The sequence below is a fragment of the Pseudonaja textilis genome, chromosome 6, assembly GCF_049901715.1.
Source record: "Pseudonaja textilis isolate UNSWEBS1 chromosome 6, rPseTex1.2, whole genome shotgun sequence".
Classification (NCBI taxonomy): domain Eukaryota; kingdom Metazoa; phylum Chordata; class Lepidosauria; order Squamata; family Elapidae; genus Pseudonaja; species Pseudonaja textilis.
The window spans coordinates 38,308,838-38,330,774 of record NC_141995.1 but is presented as its reverse complement, the minus strand read 5'-3'; the positions used below and the strand labels follow the sequence as shown (position 1 = coordinate 38,330,774).

Sequence of the window (21,937 nt, the reverse complement as noted above, 5' to 3'; positions counted from 1 at the left end):
GGAAAAAAAGTGCATTTTCAACCGCTGCGACCCACATGCAGAACTGCTCAGCTGTCCAGGCAGCTAGATGATGACGATATACGCATGCGCACGCAAAATGTAAAATCACCGAACCGGTAGTTACACCGGTCGGATCCCACCCCTGTAAGGAAGGGATTAATAGCTTAAGCACCAATGGAATAAAATGAGCAGTGCATCAACACATGAGAAACTCTTTCTACAGCTTCATCCACGCATGGACATCAGCATTCTGCAAATAGAATACATACCTTTCCCTCAACACCCTAGACGACATTAAGCCTTACTACAGATAAAACCTATCTGTTGAGAAGCAGAAAAGATATTGCAGAATTATTTAGATGTAGAGAAGGACCTTCCTTGGAATGGTTAAAGGCCTCTGTCTTTCTGCTTGTTTTTATTTGATGTCTATTCAGGTAGTCCTTGTTTAGCAATCACAATTGGAACCGCCACTTTATTAAGTGAAGCACATGCTAAGTGAAACTGCAACTATGCTTGTTATTCAGCTTTCTTTGCTTTACAGACCTGCAATAACCACTAAACAAGGCAGTCGCTAAATGAGGATTAATTTAAAGTTTTTTTCAGTGCCAAGCATCATGGAGGATTAGACTGAACAATCCCACTAGGTTTCATCCCACTGGCTACTCTTTTTTTTCAGGGGGTGGGATGGGAACAAACCCTCAAGATGGAATGAACCATGGACCCATCCTATAAGATTACTTTCAGACAGTAAGTTTTTAAACAGATTTCCCAGACAGAAAACCAAACTCAGGCAAAGAACTACCTCCTGAAGAAACTGTATTTTTAGCATCAAGGAGCCCTGAACTCCTGGCATGTGTCTATTGAATATGTGATGCTTTTCATGGCAAGAGTCCAGGCAATCCCCGATGTTCATTCTGCAACCTGGAAATACACTGCCTAAATTTGACAGAAAAATGACCTATTTTCTATATGCAATCAGAGGTGAGTGTGCTGATTTGCAATATTACATCAAGATATGCTATTCACACCAGAGGCAGTAAAACATGCACAATCCAAATTTTGGACACACTGAAAAGTTTTTCTAGGGGTGAGAGCATATCTATTTCGCTTTTGTACAGAATTCTCACCTCCTAAAGGGATGAGATAGCCCTGTCACTTATCCCATTCACATCAAAAATGTTCTTAAATAGAAAATGTAGCTCCCTGCTTCTTTTAAAAATACATTTAGTACTAGAGGAGAAAGCTTTAAAAACTGTTGGTGAGAAAATGTATATCTTTTATTGTGTTGATTACTGGAGTCTGCCCTAATAAGTCCAAGAAATTTCTTGGCAAGGTTTTTCCATAAGTGGTTTGCTATTGGCTACTTCATAGGGCTGAGAGAGAGACTGGCCCAATGCCACCTAGTTGCTTTGTACGTAGGGCAGGATTAGAACTCACAGTCTCCTGGTTTTTAGCTGATGCCTTAACTGTTCCATGAAACTGGCTCTCAGTGCTATGAATAGTTTGCTATAAAGAATATTAACAATATGTTGACAGGATGTTTTGTTCTTGCTTTAATGGGAGAGAATGACTCATTCTTTTGTGTCAGTTGGTGCCCCAATCATGGTCTTAAAGCACTTCTTGTACCTGTGCTACTGAGCAGTTTTGAAAGTACATTTTTTCTAAAATTGTAAGAACCAACATAAAATATGCCTCATTAATAAAAATCATTCCAAATGGATTGTACTTCAGCATCACTGGCATTGAAAATTCTACGCTTGCAAGTTTATGTTTCTGTATTTACTAGCAATTTCTACTCTGTTCCACAAAACCTGATGCTTCATAAGCAGGATCAAGTTGCCTAAATCTCTTCACATGTTCAACAGTGAATATGCTTTTATTCTATTCCATTTCCTTGTTTGATTCAGAAGATTCACCCACACAGAGATATTTTTCTTTGTTTAAACAATAGCCATTGTTTTCAATATGCCAAACTTTATATAACCTCACAATTCCCAGTTTTTCAAAAACAATAACACCTTTAATAACTGCACCCACATTTAGTAGGTATAGGATTTCCATTCTAGCCGCTCCATAGAGATTAATTTACTTACACTGCAAAGACTTCAAGATTCATTCCAGAAAGATTGTTTATTTTATACAAATGGACAGAGAAACATTACATTAAAATAAACATTCATTAATCAATTGCTAAAGCATGCAAAGAGTGTCACACATTTAGCTGAGTCTGTCAGTCAACACGAAGTTTGTAGATGCCAGAGTCTTGCTCCATCCATAAGGCATGGAATCTTGTCACTGTTTCCATGCTTGGTCTTCAAAACACAACAAAAACTCAATATGGCTTCTCTTTTCTCTCCTACTGCACCTTAAAGATGGCTGCTGCAAGCCATTTAGTTAAAAGCTTGAGAAGAAGCAACAGATTGTCAACACATTTGTGCTAGGCTTCTGAAAGTCTCTACTTGCTTTGCTCTGCAAAACTCCAAAGGCCATGGGATATTTTCTACAACATCAAAGAGGGCAAGTAGAACTTTAAAATCCAGAACTTCATGTCCACATTGATTGGAAACTAAATGTGACTCAAAGTGAGAGCTCGCAGCATCCTGTGCTGGCCCCACCCACCCCTTTCACTAAGGCTTATTTTGGGGGTAAGGCTTATATTAGGCACATGCTTAAAAATCAGGCTAGGGCTTATTTGGGGGGTAGGGCTTATTTTAACATGCAATTTAAAATACATTTATATTTATACCAGAGCTGTATAAACAAAGTCATAGTACTGTTTAAGAATTATGCCACTTCTATGTCACTATTGTATATACATGTATAGCACATAAAAACTTTCTGTACATGGAGTAAAGGAATTTAAGCAAAGGACATAACTTAAAAATGTTTAATGAAATCTAAGCAACACACACAAAGCTGTGTATCTTGCCATAATGCCAGAGGTAACATGTCTTCTTCCAACAAAAACAGATTAAATCTGCCTTTTCAGTTTTCACATTTCAGATGTATTCATTTCATTATACAGTTATTTCACAAGTTGTCTTACTTAGGTCAGTAAAACACCAGAACTTTTTCAGAAATGTTTCTTATCTCCCAAACAGTCTAATTTTCCTGAATAACCTTTTTCTACACAAAAAAAGGCAATGGTACTCATTGAAAATACAACTTGGAAGAAAAAGATATGGCAAATTATATGGCTTTGTTCTTATGCACATCAATTCATAATAAAATTTTATTGTATTTTAAAAAAATTATAGAACATTAACTTTAATGTTCCATGCATTTTAATCAGTTTATGTATAAGGTAGTAAGGAAACAATAATACTAGATTTCAATCGCTGTTTACAAAGCTAACTGCAGTTTCATGTTTCATCCAAATGCACAAAACTCAGGATGACCTATTTTTAAGACTCAATACAGTCAATACTCAAAAATATTTATTTCGTTTATAGTAATGAAAACCGTATTTGCATCCCCAAAGCTGCTTCCATTCATATCACTAGTAGTTAAAACCCACCAAAACGCTTAGCTGTGGTAACCCTATGTGTGTTTCGAGATATGTCAAATTATCTCAACAACAATAAGATTTGCCATCCCCTTCTTCTGGAGCCTTTTTCCAATCTAGCCTGGCATTTGCTAGTGGTCTTCATGGTGAGACCAGGTCCTATTCGGCTTTGCTTTCTGAGGTATTTAACTCAAGGTGGCAAATGTACCTAATAATGTTTGCCGCCTCCTGTTTTCCACAACAGCAACCCTTCTTTCATGCCTAAGGCAATACTAAAAGTCACAATCTCCTAGTTTCTAATCTGGTGCCTAAGACACTGGCCCAAACTATCTCTCACAACTGGCTTAACCCACAAAAATGTGCAAGTCTTAAAGCAGGAGTCCCCAAACTTGCTGGCTGAGGAATTCTGGGAGTTGAAGTCCACAAGTCTTAAAGTGGCCAAGTTTGGAAACCTCTGTCTTAAAGCATGGGGAAAGATACCCCACATCAATTCAATCAGCATTAAAGGGTTCGATCTAGCACAGCCACCATCAGAATCCTTTTAGAGCCATTTCTAAAGGACCTGTGTTGGGAAAGAGCTGAAGCACGACAACGCAGTCCGTGCACCTGATCTGTGTTCTACAGATGCGCTGGGCTTTTAATCTCAAGCCTTCCTGGGTAGGGCAACCTCTACCATTCCCAGCCGTATTTAATTCAAAGCGTAAGGAGCCTGAAATTTAAGAGACTTCGGGGCAGGGGGAGGGGGTCGGGAAGACTTCCGCACTTCCCACTCGCAAAGCATCCGGTCAGCGCCTGGGAGGCGGACGGGGCTCCCCTTGGGGCCTTTCGCATTCCTGCTTCCTGGAACCCGACGTAGCGCGGCAGCTGTAAAAGTATCAAGCGGGGCGGTTCTCTCGCCAACGATCCGTTCCCCGATTGGCCCAGACGGGCATCCACGTCACGCCTTGACCCGGCCGCTGAGGAAAGGAAGTGACCCAGCTGGCTTGTGTAACAGCCGCCTTCGCGGGATATTTTTTTTTGGGGGGGGGGGGGGCAAGAGAGAGATTATGCTGACACAGCGGCCCCTCCTAGTTCCCCCCCCCCACTCCAAAGCACCAGTGACTTGTGTGGAGAAAATGACCGTCTTCTTCCCCCTTCCCCTCGGCAGGGCTGCCCCGATCGGAGCTGCAGCCGTCTTCCTCTAGGTTGCCCGCAGCGAAGGCTGGGGTGGAGGGGAGAGATAGCAAAATGCCCCCTTCCCTGCGATACCCACTTATGCCCCCTCCCTCTCTTCCGCGTCCTCTTTTCCCTTGCAGCACAAACCATCAAAGGAGATCCGGCAAGAACTCTTTCCCCGCCCGGGGCGCTCTTGGCAGCCTCTGCCGACAGGGCCCGATCCCGCCATGAGCCGCTTCCAAAGTCCTGCAAGGGTGGGGATCGAGAAGGCCAACGTCTCCCCCCCCGCCCACCCCGACCTGCACGCCTTTCCCTGCCCGAGAACAGAAAGCAATGGCGCGACGGCTGCCGGCTCGCGGGCTCACCTCGGTTTCCCGATTACCGGGGAGACTGGCCGCCTGGCCAGCGGATAGCAAAGCAAGCGCCCGTTTCCGCAACTCCCTGAGCTCGTCTCCGCCGGGGTGGAAGGAAAGTTGCGGGGGGGGGTGGGCTTCCCCGCCCGTCGAGAACCGTCTCGGCGGTGACATTCCGAGTTTTTTTTTGCCCGCTTCTCCGCGCCCTGCCCAGGCTGAGAGGGAGGAGAACCGGAGGGGTTCCAGCCGCTGACATGTTTAGCTGCCGCGCCTGCCGCCCCCACCCCACGTCCGTCCTCGACTGCGGAGCCTGAAAGAGAAACGCGTCCTCCCCGTGACTCTCTTCCCTGCAAATCCAAAAGTGAAATTAAAAGCCCTGCTTTCTCTTGCCAGTAGCTGCGCCTAAAATCATATGACCCCGCGCCACGGCCTTTGCATTGGGGTTACAACGCGTCCAGCATATGGGTAAAAGGCGAAAATCAGATGAAATAAATGTGTACGGTCGTGGGGTCTTGGTTTCTGCTTGCAAAACAAACAAAAAATCAGAAAGATTGCTCTGGATTTAGCTTACCAATTGTGTGTTTCCCGGTATTTATGTAATTCCTCAAGGTTGTCACGGTTGCCAAGAGACGCAAAATGGAAAGGAAAACCGGCGGCGGAATAAATCGCGGGAGCAAAACTAAAAGTTATTCCTCCTCTGTATTTTTGGCGGGGATTAGTCCTGACGCCAGATCGAAAGCAAAACAAGGCGAGAAACGGCGAGGAGTCCAATCTTGGAAATTCCTCCTCCTCTTCCTCCTCCCTTCCTTCCCCACCTCTCTCCTTCCACCTCTCCGAGGCCTGTTTGTGCAGAAGGGAGGTGGGGGCTGGAATGAAAGAGGTGCGGAAGTTGGGCGCAGCTGCTCATTGGCGGCCTCGGCCGCTTTCATCATTTCTCAGAAAAGCCGATTTCATTTTCACTTCCCTTCAGCAACAGCGACACCAGCACCGGGGAGGGGGCGGAAAGGGGAGCATGAAGACGAGAGAGAAGTTTCAGTTCCTTGGCTAGGAAAAGAGAAGCGCTCAAACCGCCTCGGTCCCGTCGCCCCCTTTGGAAAAAACTGGACGGCTCCCTTCCAGCTCCCTCTTGTCTCTGGAGCCGGAAAGGACACGGGAGCATCTTCCAGCATTTCCTTACACGGAGGAGGGATGTCCCCGGAGAAGCCCGAATCTAGCGCTGCACTTCTCGGCGTTGGGTTGGAGAGAAACGATCTCGTTGGTGCATCGCTCTAGAAAGAACTAGAAAATCATCCCGTGCCAGGACTATGTGATTGGGGGGCGGGGGGGGGGTTGGTCGGAGACCGGTGGCTTCCTCACTTAATGACTGGCGAAGAAATTTCCCCTGACAAGTTTTCGGTTAAGAAAAAATTGCTCTCAATTTTTTTCTGTCAAAGGAGGAGGGCATTTCAGATTTCAGTTCGTGGAATAAGTGAGGTGTTGTTGTTTTTTTATTGAGAGGGATTCTTTGCATGAAGATCCTGGCTTTTAATTGCAAAGTTATTTCTCCAAAGATCTGCAATCTCTCTGGCTTTACTGAAATCCTGAAGAAAAACTCCCATAAGGAATTTCTCCTGTGGAACCTTTTCGGTCACAGTTCTACCATCATCACTAAAATGATGATGATGATCTCCTAAAACTTCTTGCAAATTGTTTGAGAATTTTCTCTTCCCTTGATCGCTTTGGAAAAACTCAATTTTGGTATACACCAATTTGATTGAGAATTTTTACAGGCCATTTCTGTGCACCACCTTAAGACACTCAGGTGTGAGATATGTGGTGTCAAAGTGCCGCTATGGAAAAAACAAATGAGACCAATGTTTGCATCTTCTTGCTGTCATCAGATTCAATAATAGCCTGGAGAAATCTAATCTTCTGGAAGAAGCTGTACTCCAATTCCCACAAACCGTGTAGGATATCGGTTTGGCCATTATTCCTCTGTAACAACCTGCTAGCCACTTCTGGAGAGGCAAATAACTAAGCCGTTCAGGATTTGCTATTCAGTAATCGCATGTACCTTTCCTTTTAAAAAATAATGGAGTAATCTTAATAGTTCATAGGATTATGCATTTATTTGTTTTAGTATAAAAAAAAGAAAAAAATACAATGTAAAGGAAATATGTGCACATTGTGTTACATAAATAGTCCTCAACCTATGACTGGTCACTTAATGACCAAAGTTACAACAGCCTACATGGGAGCTATTTAAAATCCGGATTCAAAATTCTAATAGTCAATCCTTTCCTTTGCAATCACATGACTGAATTTCAGGTGCTCTGCACCTGGGCCGCATTTATGCAACTTTCCCCAGTCATGTGGCTGCATTTTACAATGGTTTTGCTGAAAAGCAGTATTTATGTCCACTTTTTGGCAACCCACCATTGGTTTGCTTAATGACTGCAGCATTGCTTAACTGCACCCTCCCAAAAAATCATAAAATCTAATAGGCCTTGTAATCAACCCATTTTATGACCATTTTGACTTAAAATTATGATAATAAGTTGAAGACTACCAGTATAAGCAATAATCTAGTTTTGAATCACATCATTAGACCTTGACACATAGAACAATGATGATTAGTTTTTCCATTGCAGGAATAGTCAATAAGTTGGAAGGAAACCCATGTCAATAATCAAAAAGTTTAAAAATGGGAATAAACTGTCTTTCCAACATTAAGGAACAGTTTTTTGGCCAAAGCCTCGCCATTCTCATCCCCATTCATCATCATTCTCTTATGAATAAACATTTTTATATGTAACTAAAAATACATTCACATCTTCAAACATTACTGATATTATAATACCATATTAACTAACTTATAGATGTTAAATAGAAATGGGGCAATAAAAGGAAAAGCCTATGTCATTTCAGTAAATATTCTGTCTTTGATTTTACACTTGCTACATAATGAGTTTAACAGCATATTGTATTTAATTTCCTCTGGGATGTCCGGTAAAAGTGAAAACTAATACTTGGCAGATTTAGTCTCATTTTAACATCACAAGGAACATACCATACTCAACACTCCTACATACATACCCTTTATTAATAAGGCAACATATTGCTTTATTAATATTCAGTTCTCTTAATTTACAGTTCTGCCAAATAATGTTATTTATCCTTCTTGCATTTAGAAATAAGATATCAAAGTATTAAGTTGCCAAAAATATTTTATGAAGTCAATACTAAATACATATGATTTAACCTTTAAAGAATACTTATTCATAGGAATCTAAAAATACTAATTTTCCAAAGTACATTGAGAACCCTGTAAAGCAATTAACCTTACCAAACATGCAATAAATGTAAAGTTTACTATTTCAGAGATCTCAGAGGAGTACAGGTAGTCCTCGACTTACAACCACAACTGAGCCCAAAATTTCTGTTGCTGAGACATTTGTTAGGCAAGTTTCGCCCTATTTTATGAGCTTGTCATAGTTGTTAAGTGAATCATTATAGTTAAATTAGTTACATGGTTAAGTGAATCTGGTGTTCCCATTGACTTTGTCAGAAGTTTACAAAAGGTGATCACATGACCCCAAGATACTGCAACTGTCATAAATATGAGTCAATTGCCAAACCTCCGAATTTTGATCACATGACCATGGGGATGCTATAATAGTCATAACTGTGAAAATGGTCGTGAGTCACTTTTTTCAATGCTACTGTAACTTTGAATGGTCACTAATTGAACTGTTGTAAATCTCTTTCCCCTTTTTCAAAATAATTATGTATATGGTAGACATGTACGTGGTTGCATTGAAGTTCATGAACTAATGTTACATTATATGGAAAAACATGGATAGTTGTCAGTGATTTCTAACCAGAGTATGAAGAGCTGGTAAGATGCTATAACTGTAGATACGAAGTCTAGAAATTAATTTGTTTATCTAAGATCCTATTTTGATCATGGCACCTACTGTATGTACACTTACTTGAAATGAAGCTTCTGCTGGATGTTTATATACCAACCATGGGAAATGTTCTATGTACAGGGCAAATGTTTTATCTCTTTAAAATTTTAACAATTATTTGGAAAGTGTTGCTCCATAGAAGAGCAGGAAACCCGGATTCTAGTTTTCAGCCTTCACCATAGAAGCACATTGGGTTACTTTGGGCAAGTTCCTCTCTCTTAATCTGCTTCACAGGATTGTTGCTGTGGAAAACATAGGAGGAGCAAGTATACTACGATGCCTCAAGTACCTGAATTGAAGGCAAGATGTAAATATTATAACTAAAGTATTATTAAGCATACACAACTTTAACTATTTGATTAATTAACTCAGATTTTAAGGCTTTTTCGAGCTTGGAAGGCAGGGAAGACAGCTGTTTTAATACACCACAGAGAATGGTTGTGTTTGTCAAAGTCTAAAGCAATTTTTCACAATAATTTTCAAAATACATTCAGTTAAAGTTTGTAACATTGGTTTGTGAACTTTGACTCAATTATATATGTTTATTTCAAAAAGATTTCCATTATGTTCAGCAGGACTGACTTCAAATACAAATTATAATTACTTTAATTGATGTAAATGAATTCGTTGCAAAATATAATTTTACCATCTATGTGTTAATGTGTTCCTTGCAATATTTTGCATCTGGCAAAATGCAATTAATGTCAAGTATAACTCATTTCATTCTTCCTGATGTCTTAAAATCGATCTATTCTAGAGAATTGAAATGAATACTTTATTTGGCCAAATGTGATTAGACACACAAGGAATTTTTCTCTGGTACAGAAGCAGTGCACATGCACAGCAAAATAAATACAATAGCAATAAAAGGAGGAATAAAGAAATAATATATAATAATACTACAATCACACTATATGGGTTATTAGACATTAAGCATTACTGAGAGAATTAGGTATTTAGCAGTGATGGCATGAGGGGAAAAAACTGTCCCTGTATCTAGTTGTTTTGGCATGGAAGGAATTGAAACAGTTTATGTCCAGAATGTGAGGGGTCTGTAGTTATCTTCTCAGCTCTCCTTCTGACCTGCCAAAATACAAGTCTTCCATGGAAGGCAGGCTAGTTGCAGTTATTCTTTCTGCAGTCTTAACTATCAATTGGAGTCTGTACATGTCCTGTTTGATGCTTCACAAAGCAGACAGTCATAGAAATACTAATTTCAGACTCATAATTCGTCTGTAAAACTTTATCAACAGCTCCTAGGCTTTCTGAACTTCCTGAGTTGATGTAGCAGTGGCAGGATTAAAATTGTTTTACTACCGGTGGGCGTGGCTTGGTGGGCGTGCTTTGCCTAACGCCGGCATGCAGCTTTCCCCATACCAGCTGAGATCTGCAGCGCCAATCAACTGAGGATAAAGAAAAACGCAGAGGCGGGTGAGAGGGCCGATCCTGTGCTTTTCTTTTTCCTCTCAGCTGATCGTTGGCTTTTTTTACTAACCAGTAGCATACCACCGCGTGATGTAGGAAGAATATTCCTTGTTGTGCCTTTTTAATGATGTTTCTAATGTTGAGTGTCCGTTTGAAGTCCTGGGAGATTACAGAACCCAAAAATGTGAAGGACTCTACTGCTGATACCATGATGCTGAATGTTGTAAAAGGTGGTAAAATAAAAGAGCTACTCCTAAAAGCCACCTTCATATTTACATTTTTAAGCATATTCATCTCCAGATTGTTACAGCTGCACCACAGGGCCAGTGGTTCAATGTCCCATCAGGCATAAAGTAAGACTGGACTTTGTGCCACAGAAAGCAGCTGCAATTTCATAAATATGATAGTTTTACAATTATACAATGGTAATAAGTATAATGAGCTATTGTGTCTTTGTATGCAAGTTTCTTCATGGTCATATTTTTCTCTGCACATTAGTTTCATTTTTTAAGCGTTTCATTTGCCTTGAATTTGAGGAATAAGACAAACTCACATTCATACATATATGTTGCACAACTGCCCACTGATAATATATCACCAATTGTAATATACTATGCCATTATTATTATTACTATTATTATTTACACAAAAAAAATGACAGTGTACACAGCAAATGAGATGACTATATTGGGTTTCGTATCACACATCACTAGTAGAACACTTCCCAAATGTTTAGGACTGCATGTTGTATCGGATTATGCGAGCAGACCCCAATAAGGAGGCCTTCTGCAGCTGACCAATGGTGATTTTGTCAGCGCCAATTGTTTTCAAGTGCTTGCCTAGATCTTTAGGCACAGCACCCAGTGTGCCGAGTACCACTGGAACCACCTGCACTGGTTTATGCCAGAGTCTCTGCAGTTCAATTTTCAAGTCCTGATATCTGGTGATTTTTTCAAGTTGTTTCTTGTTGATTCTGCTATCACCAGGTATGGCAATGTTGACGATCCACACTTTTTTATTCTCCACAATCATGATATCCGGGGTATTGTGTTCCAAAACTTTGTCAGTCTGTATTTGGAAGTCCCACAGTAATTTTCCATGCTCATTTTCGACCACTTTTTCAGGCTTATGATCCCACCAGTTCTTTGCTACAGGCAGATGGTATTGTGACAAGTTCCAGTGGACCATCTGAGCGACTGTGTTATGACGTTGTTTGTAGTCAGTCTGAGCGATTGTCCTGCAACAACTCAGTATGTGATCAATGGTTTCATCCACTTCTTCAGATTTTTCTATTCTGGCTTTAATTGCATTCATTCTGATGGCTTGTTCTTGGGCTGCAAGAATCAGGCCTTCTGTTTCTTTCTTCAGTGTTCTTCTTTGTCAGCCATAATTCCGTTAGTCAGCCATTATTATTATTATTATTATTATTCATGAAACTCAGTCAACTGAACATTTAAAAATGTATCATAAATAGTGACTGATAGTAATGGTTGATACGGGTTGCTGCCAGCCTCCTAGGTATCAACCAAGTACCTTCTTAAAACTAGGTATCAACCAAGTACCTTCAATGTTCCGAGTAGCACATTTTTTTGCAGTTCTGCTGGTGTTATTGCAGAAAGCTGCAATTTCTTGATGTGTTTTGTAAAATTTTGGACATGGTATCAAGTGCCCGTATGACAATGGGTATCACTGTTACATGTTTAACCATGTAGTTTTGATGGCCAGGTTGTGATATTTCATGATTTTTTCCAGTTCTTTTTCTTTGACTCTGGCATCTCCTGGTACAGCGATATCAGTAAGTTGTACACTTTGGCGACAACCGTAATATCTGGCGTATTGTATTCCAAATGATGATCTGTCTGTATTCAAAAGTCCCACAAGATCTTCACCATCTCATTTTCAACAACCTTTTCCACTTTATGTTTCCATGACTTTTCAGATACAGGTAGGGCATATTTTTTAGCTAATGACCATTGGATTAATTTAGCAACTCAATCATGTCTAGCTTTGTCAGTTTGCGTGAATTTGCTGCACTCACATATTAAATGTGAAACAGTTTCAACTTTGTCATTGCAAAGTTGGCAGTTTGGATTGTCAGTGATTTTTGTATCTTCGTTTTCATGGCATTAGTTTGTAGTGCTTGTTCTTGAGCAGCAAATATTAAACCTTCCGTTTCTTTCTTGATTCCTCTCTTAAGCCATGCCCATGTCAAGCTGTTATCACATTTTCCTTCTATGTTTTTCAAGTGCTGTCCATGCAGAGCTTTGGTTTTCCATCCATTTAATCTGTCATCCAGCTGTTTTTCCTTATATTCTGCTTTTGTTTCTGTTGTTTTTATAATGTTCTCCATTTTCACAGCTGAGAAATTTTTCTGTACTTTGGTTCACATAAACAGGGGTAATGAGTCAAATACCTTCTTGTAATCAATCCATGCCATATTTAAATTAGTTTTTTTTTCATTTTACATTTTTAGCACCACTTTGTCAATGAGCAGCTGATCTTTTGTGCCTCTTGATTTTTTATAATTTCCTTTTTCTACTGGATACAAACTGTTTTCCATCATATGATTGAATCCTGAATTTGCCAGAGTTCTTATACAAAGTTTGAACGTTGTTGACAGACAAGTAATTGGGTGATAGTTGCTTGGTTCTGTGCTCTTTTCTGGATGTTTCATTATCAAGTATGTTTGGCCAGCTGTTAACCATTCTTTGCTTGTTGCATTTTGAAGCATTTCAGTTAGCAGATAATCAGAGTTGGAAGGGACCGTATAGGTCATCTAGTCCAACCCCCTGCCCATGCGGGAGTCCCTACAGCATTTCTGACAAATGGCAGTCCAATCTCTTCTTGAAACTTCCAAGGGCAAACTGTTCCATTGGTTGATTGTTCTCACTGTCAGCAAGTTTCTCAAATTTCATCAAATTGATGGCCATGCTGTGATGGAGGCTGGTCAGGTGTTTTAGCCAGTATCCATGCAGTTCGTCCAGGCCACTCTAGTTCTTGACCTTTTTTGCTTGTTTTGCAACCATATCAGTTGTTATTACAATATTTTCAATTTTGTTTCATTTGCTTTTTTAAAAATATCTTTGATCCAGGAGGCAGTTTTGTTGTAGACCACTGGTTTTTCCCACAGTTCTTTCCCAAACTTCAAAGTTTTTTCTTTACATGAGTGAACATTAGTTTGGACTCGATTTTCATTGTGACCGGTAGAAGAGGTGTTGGTTTCTTCTGAACGGAACATTTTCACGATATTGTTTTATTCATTCTTCGTATCTTTCCATTTTCTTTGCTGTTGCTATTACTGTTTTAGTTCTTCCATAATTCCTGTTATTGTTTTTTCCTCCAGGTTGTATTTTTTGTGTAAACTATTTTTCAGCTTTTTATTCTTTAGTTTTCCTTGTTTCAAGTATTTCAACTTGTTGATATCTTCTTGTAGTTTTTTAATTTTATTTTCAAGTCGAATTTTCCACTTTGGTGTTCCAATGGGTTACTTTTTTGGCATTTTATAACCCAATTGTGCAGTTATAACGGCAGCTGTGCTGTAAATTAGTTGGTTTGTTTCACATAGTGTGCTGGATGGGATGTTAAAATGTTGTTCACGGCATTTAGTAGCTCTTTCACTCATTTGCTATGTACTTCACGAATGGCAGGCAGTCTTATTTCTTTGTGTGTTTTCTTTGATGTGGTTTTCAATCTTTTCTTTCAGCATTTTTGCTAGATCACCTAGCTCTACACTTTCAAGTTGTTGCACAGGAAGATCTTAATCCTATGTGTTGATTTCTTCCAGTAGTTGGTCAGTTTGTTCAGGTGTTGGAACTGTTTCTTCAGCCTGTTCGTCATTACTTGTGTTTTTTTTCCAGCCAACATTTCTAGATGTTGCATTTCCACATCTGTGAAAACTTTATTATGGATGATGAAACGTCATCAGTTACAGTTTGTTCAGTTACGTCACTTTCTGGGTTCCTTCCACAGTTGCATCATTCTTTTTTGAAATCCCTTGGCTGTTGGTTCTGCCTGATGGTAACATTTGATTAATTCTCAATTTTCTTTGGCTGTCCAAGTTTTGCTCTTTTGTCCCAGTCACTTTACAGTCGCATGCCCTGGTTTCCCAGCAATAGCAGCTGAGCCCAGTAGCCCATTTTTTGACAGATGTCCAGGAGCCATAGCATCTGTCATGGTCCTCGTTGACCCTGGCAACAACCGATCCGGTATGGAATTTTATTGATTTCTTTTCATCATTGGTAATGGTAGGTGCCTGGGTTGGTTCACAGTGGCTAAGACACTACTGATCCGAAAACCAGCAATCCCCTAACCATAGGGACTGCACCCAATAGCCGTCCAGGCCCAGTCACAGGATGATGATAATGATGATGATTATCTTTTTTATTTATTAAACATGAAACTCAGTCAATTGAACATTAAAAATGTATCACAAATATAACTGACTGGCGCTAATGGCTGATATGGGTTGCTGCCAGAATCCTAGTATCCAAGTATTTTTGTAAGATGTACGATGTTCCGAGTAGTGCAATTTTTGGAGTTCTGCTTGTGTTATTTCAGGAAGCTTCAATTATAATTGTTGTTAATAATAATAATAAATTTAATGCTTTTAATTGTGCTGGTCTGTGACCATAATAAAAGTTGATTGATACATTGCCCAACATTATTTACAACTTTATTTACAACCAGATGATTGCTTCTCGTCATATTTCTCCCTTCTCTTTTTAGAAAAAAAAAATTAGATTTTTTTTTTAATCGCTCTGATTATAGTTGCTGAAAATTGATGGCAGAGCTTCCTAAAACCAGTGGTGGGATTCAAGATTTTCCACTACCAGTTCTGTGGGCATGGCTTGGTGGGCATGGCCTGGTGCTAGAGTCATGTGACTAAGTGGGTGTGGCTGACCTGCTATCACTCATGCCCATGCCCACTCAGTCACATGACCCCCATCACCAAACCACACCCACAGAACCCGGTAGGAAAAAAATTTGAACTTGCAGCTATTGCAGCCTTTCTTCCTACCTATTTTTTGCCCAGGCCTGGCCTAATCTGTCAAAGGCTTCCTCCTGCATGCTGTTCACTCTCCCTTTGCCAGTCTCACGTGTTGCCCTGTTTCCCCTTCTTCAAAGGCCCCAGCCCTAGCCCTGCTTCCTCCCCCATAACCACCTCTTTCTTCAGGCTTACCTTCCTCCCATGGCAGCTGGTGGCAGAGGGGAAGGCAAGCTCTCTTTTTTGGAGCAACAGTGAGAAGCCTTTGTTGTGGTGGCTGGCCAGAGGCCACCAAAAACTACCAAAGTTCTCAAATGTACCAAAAAAGCCGCCACCACTGCCGCTGCCCTGTTCTATGCACTGTGTGCCCCATTGCCTGCTGCGCCACTCCACTTGGACTTGCCTGGGCAAGTCCCTTTGGCGCAGTGGTAAGCAATGGGATGCGCCTGTGCAGCCAATGCACAGAACAGAGTGGTGGCAGCAGCAGCGCATTGGAGAAGCAGAGCTGGAGGTCAGTAATTTTCACTGCAAGAAGCCTGCATCTTTTTTTGCTTACCTTTGGTGAGCTGAGTTGAGCAGGCATCGGCGTGTCGACTGACGAGGCTATTAGCTGGGCTGTGTGCAAAGGAAACATAGGGCAGGGGTGAGTGGGGCGAGTGATGGGCAGACGGGGCGAGTGAGCATTGAGCGGATGACTGGGTGTGGGGGGCGTGGCCAGCCAGAAGTTGCTACTGGTTCAGCAACCCAGGCCAAATTGCTGCTATGGTTTGCCCAAACTGGTGCGAACCAGCTGAATACCACCTGTGCCTAAAACACATGAAAACTAGTGATTCACATGAGAACTAGTGGAACTCGTGCATTATATAAAAATTGTGTTATCTCATTTTATCAGTGGAACAATTAACTAACAATAATTAAAACTTAGTTTAACAATAATGTGAACAGAAATGATGCGATACAAGCTGTTTCCATTGAGAAAGATGGAAGCCAGTGGACTTTTTCACAAGGATTTCTTTTCTATGTACACCAGTGGTATTCACGTGGTTTAATGAAAAAGTCAAGATGGTGGCTGCAATGTACAATCAAAGCTTGGCACATATGATGCATGAAAAAACAGACACTACAAGCCAGCATCTTGACTATTTTTACTATAGGCTGATAATACTCCTGATATACCTGATGGTCTGTCCTTTCTTTTTACTTAAATTAAGTAAAAATTTAAACCAAAGGTTAAGGTAAAGGTTTTCCTTGCCCAGTCATGTCTGACTCCAGGGGACAGTACTCATCTCTGTTTCTTAGCCAAGGAAACCAGCATTGTCCAAAGACATTCCCATTGTCATGTAGCTAGCATGAGTATACACCAAGACACAGTAACTTAGCCTGGCTGTTACGTCTCTGATCTTCCAGTTCACTTCTGCCCACTTTGTTATAAGGGAGGAGTCAGACAATCACTTATTTTAGGAGAATGCAAGTAACCTTCCATTTCCTCTAAGTGACTTTCACTTACCCTTTTTCAGCCAACTTTTCCTCAAGATTATTGCTGTGGGACTAAAATGAGGGAACTGTGTGCAACTTTGTGCTCTCAAGAGAATAGGTGGAATTATCAAAAATCTTTAAGTGAAGACTAGGATCATCAAAACCAGTCACTTCTGGGACAGATGAACAGTCTTCGGCATCTTTCTGTGTTATGAGTGTCTTGTGGAATCATAAACAAAGGAACATTTTGTGTGGTATTCAGAGTAAGTATTTCTTTAAGTGCAGATAAATCCCCAGAAAACTATTTCCCTTATGGGAGAACAGAAAAAATAGCAGAAATCCACATTGCAAGACAGGCTTATGAGATCAGCCATAAGCTCTAGATACTCATACAAACCAGCTTAGTCCTCCTGTCTCTGTGGAAGTGAAGACACAACACACCACTCTAAATTTCTATTTGATATAAGTAATAGTTGTTTTCCTACATTGACTCTTACATCGTTCTGTTTATAAGATCTGGAAAAAAGTTTTTAATTATTAGGGATTTTTTTCACTTTTAAAAATTCTTTATGGTGAGATGGAAATATTTTGCTATTTTAAAAAATTAAAGCAAAGCAATAAAACAGCAGTTGTAGCTCCCCCGTCAGAATGGAAATTGCATAAAATTATTATGCATCCTCCTACTCAGCTTCTCCTAGGGAGAAGTTGATATGTTTAAAAATGTACAGTATGTATGCTTTGTAAAATTCACGCTTTTTAAAAAAATTACATTTAACTCAATGGTTTCTTTTCTAACCTTTTGTGAAAAAGCTGCTCCAAGTTCATTTCAAATCTTCCACAGAAGGATAGTGCCAATTCAAAATCTGCTTATGTTATTTGCGAGCTTCTAATATTGGTAAACCCAATATCTTGAATAATTTCCTACTCAACTGTACGTATTGAGTATTTCTTTTATTTTTAATCCATTTTTCCACTGAAGGGAACATTTTCCACTAAAGGATACTCACCTCCTTCAAGTTATTTAAGGAGATTGGTGGCTTAATTTGGTAGGGATGAAAATGATATTTCTGTTTCTTCCTTCTTTTCTAAAAGTGATGATCAAGTATGTGAACTGGGATCTTTATTTTTTATTTTTTCTCTTAATACTGTGAGAAGGGTTTTGATTATTCTACTGGAATAAAACAGATAAGCCATTATAATAAATTATAATTCCCACATGTAAAACATTTTGTTTATAATTTATCTTCTGTATTTCAGCCTATAAGTGTGGTAAAGAAGATTGGAAAAAGTATCTTGTTGGTGACACTGTATTGTTCTGCCTTTTCATGATAAGTTGTACGAAGCCAATTCAAAAAGTTAATAGTTTTGACTTGTTTAGTCTTAACAAGAATTACGTTCAAAGTTCTTATAAGAAGGATAACTAAAAATCTATCTTCTATGACAGTTTTTCCACTATCAAATGTTGATGGAGGAACTCTTTTTGACGATCCATCTAAGGAAATACAATGAGATATAGCAAGTAAAGTTTGGGTTTCAATCTCCATCAAAGCCAGTAGCCTGTTCCACAAGAAATAATAAAGGATTCTGCAATGATCTCAGGGAGGTATATAAAACTGTAAGTTCTAATTATGGTAGATAAATTAGGATCCTTCTAGCAGTTCATGCACATTTTTCATGGAAATTAACTTTTAACAGAGACAGACTATTTATTGGGAACTTCGTGTAACATGGATATAGTTACATTTAAGATTACTTTACACAGGATTTCTGCCTCCCCACTCTACAATATTCTTTTATTTAAGTTTGGTTTACTTCCTTATCTCTAGTGACACCCTGTGGATACAGAGGACATCTCAGTTACATGGATGAGATTAAAAAGTGATCCTTTATACTAGTTATGAGGTTGGCTCATACGAATGTCAGTACAGGTAGTCCTCGACCCCCAACTATTCATTTGGTGACTGAAATTATAAAAGCTCTGAAAAAAGTGACTTATAATGGGGAAGCTAGATTCACTCAACATTGCTAATTTAATGACTGCAGTGATTCACTTAACTATGGAATGAAAAGCTGTAAAATGGAGCAAAATTCACTAACAACTGTCTCACTTAGCAACAGAAATTTGGCACTCAATTATGGTTGTAAGTTGAGCACCACCCGTACATAAAGAGCTCTACCTTTCTGTGTGAAGCAAAAAAGGAGACAACACTCTCCCCAGCGGTGGGTTTCAAAGTGGTTTGCCCCCAGTTTGGTGGGCATGGCTTGGTGGGCACGCTTTGTGCGCGTGTACACTTTGCGCGCATGCACACTGTGTGCACATCTGCGCACCAAATGTGCACTTTGCGCACAAGCAGAGACTTTCCTACACACCTGCAATCCTATACTCTCCCTGTAGCTTCAAAAGCTGATGCACGGCAATCTGCTGTGCTGCGCAAAGAAGCTGAGCTTCAAAAGCAAGAAATGAAAGTCAGAATGGAAACCCACGTGGGTGGGCCCAACTGCAGAGTATCAGAGAGACTCGGAGCGAACCAGTTCTCTGCCAGCTGATCTTCAACACTACTGGTATGCCAGAACCGGGCTGAACCGGTAGCATACCACCACTGACCCTCCCCCAACCTTTGTAATTTCTTGTACTATGAATTCTATTTATTAGAATACAAAATCAGGCATTGGAGCCAGGAAGGCTGTGATATTAATTAATTAATTAATTAATTAATTACATTTATATTGCCTCCTGTTCGCTCATGGCAACTCAAGGCAGCGTACAGAATATAAAAACCAAATTTAAACCATAAAACTAATTAAAAATCAAATAAATTATAATAATAATTTATTATTATTACCCCTCACCCCCTACCCTGCTGACAGCAGATCACACGATCACACAGGCCCGCTGACAGAACTAGATCTTCAGTGCCTTCTGGAAGAGTATTAGAGTGGGAGCCATTCTAATATCCGGGGGAATGGTGTTCCAGAGAGAGGGAGCCACCACGGAGAAAGTATATCTCCCTCGGGGATGGGACCCGCAGCATTCCCTGCCTCCCTGCTCTGATGGATCAGGTAGATGTGACTGACAAAAGACGGTCTCTCAAATAACCTGGTCCCAAGCCATGAAGGGTTTTAAGGGTGACAACCAGCACCTTGAATTGCACCTGGAAGCAAATCAACAGTCAGTGCAGCTCCTGCAGGAGAACTGATACATGTACACAATCGGATCTGCACAAAACCATGCGGGCCGCTGCATTTTGCACCAACTGAAGCTTCTGGATGCTCTTCATGGGCAGCCCGATGTAGAGCACATTGTAATAGTCAAGACAGGAAGTGACTAGGGCATGAGTGACTGTGACTGGGATTGTTGGTTCAGAAAAGGGCATAACTGGCGCACAATCCGCAGTTGTGCAAAGGCTCTCCTGGCCACAACTGCCGCTTGCTCTTCGAGCAGGAGTCCTGAGTCCAGGAGAACCCCCAGATTATTCACAGGGTCTGTTTGGGGTAGTGCCTTCCCATCCAAGACCAAAGGTGGCAATTCTCCCTGAGCCAACGAACCCCAAACCCAGAGCTATTCGGTCTTGCCAGGGTTTACTTTCAACCCATTGCTCCCCATCCAGCCCCTAACAGCCTCCAGGCACTGCGAGAGGGAGGACAGGGCAACACTTCACACACCACGGGCCGAGGGATACAGCTGAGTATCATCAGCATAGTGGTGATACCTCAGTCCATGGTGATGGATGATCTCACTCAGCGGCTTCATACTGTATAAATGTTAAACAGGAGCTGAGAGAGTAATGAGCCCTGCAAATTCCACAAAGCAGTGGGCGAGGGCTGGATCTCTCCCCTCCTATCAACACTGAGAGCAGCCGCAGAGGAAGTGAACCAGGATAGCACAAGGCCTTCCATTCCCCAAAGCCACTCCAGAATACCATGGTTGAGAGGTCAAGTAGAGCAAGGGTAGATGCACTAACCCCATCCCGCTCCCGCCAGAGATAATCCAAAAGTGCTATCAATGCCATTTCTGCCCCAAATCCAGGCCTGAATCCTGACTGGTAGGGGTTGATATAACCTGTTTCATCCAGAAACCACTGGAGCTGCTGCGCAATCACCTTCTCAACATCCTCCCCCAAAAAGGGAAGATTGGAGACAGGTCAGAAATTATCCAACCGGGTGGTGTCCAGCATTGGCTTTTTAAGAAGAGGGCGGATCACAGCCTCCTTAAAGTGCTGGGGCACTGCCCCTTCCTGTAGGGAAACATTAATCATCACCAGAGTCCACCCGCCTGTCACTTCCTGGGAAGCTTTCACAAGCCAGGAGGGACATGGGTCCAAAACACAGGTGCTTGCGTGCATACTCCCTAGGATGCTGTCTACTTCCGCAGGAGCAACAGGGTCAAACTGTTCCCAGATAACAGGGCAAGAACCTGCCTCAGGGGCTTTCACCGGACCTGCAGCCACACTGACATCTGAGAACAGAGTCAAGCAATTTTATCTTCCAGAATATATGCAAATTCCTCAGCATGCCCCTTCAGGAGGACCTCAATCTTATCCTTCCCAAAGAGGTGGAGGCTCACCTTAAAAAGGGTCGCTGGGCGATTAACTGCAGATGCAATTAGTGTGGAGAAGTATTTACACTTGCTGCACGAATCGCCACGAGGTAGGCCTTAATAGCAGCTCTTATCCTTGTTCGATCAAGTTCATCCCTTGTCTTCGGCCAGCGGCACTCTAGGTGTCTCATGCGTTTCATCCTCTCAGTTCCTCTGTAAGCCACAGGGCACAGAGAGTTCTGTGACATAAATTTGGATTCCTATTAATTTCTGTTGTTTATAATCTTACTGGTTGGTTGTTTCTTTATCTTGATGTTTAATGTACACAATCCAGAATCATAGATGTTCAGGTTGGGAGATCATATTAATTTATTGATCAGTCAAGCACACTAAGCCTTGTATCATTGTTTGCATGTAATAAAATAACTTTCCATGGCAACTTACCAGAGACATAATTGTACATTAAGAAGGTCCTATTGCCTGATATGTGTACCGGTTGATATCTGCAAGATCCTAAGTTTCTACTGTTAAAAACAGAGATGGTCACTCAGT

The 21,937-nt window shown here is 40.9% G+C and overlaps 1 long non-coding RNA gene across 1 annotated transcript; it reads right to left on the bottom strand.

Moving 5' to 3' along the window:
* Window positions 1-2,119: 2,119 nt before the first annotated feature.
* LOC148125452 (uncharacterized) lies at window positions 2,120-21,859 on the bottom strand. Its single transcript, XR_015744143.1, has 5 exons — window positions 21,830-21,859; window positions 17,856-18,019; window positions 15,929-17,067; window positions 5,026-9,252; window positions 2,120-4,906 (listed from the first exon to the last, which is right to left on the bottom strand). It is a non-coding gene; the product is annotated as an uncharacterized LOC148125452 (long non-coding RNA).
* Window positions 21,860-21,937: the final 78 nt, after the last annotated feature.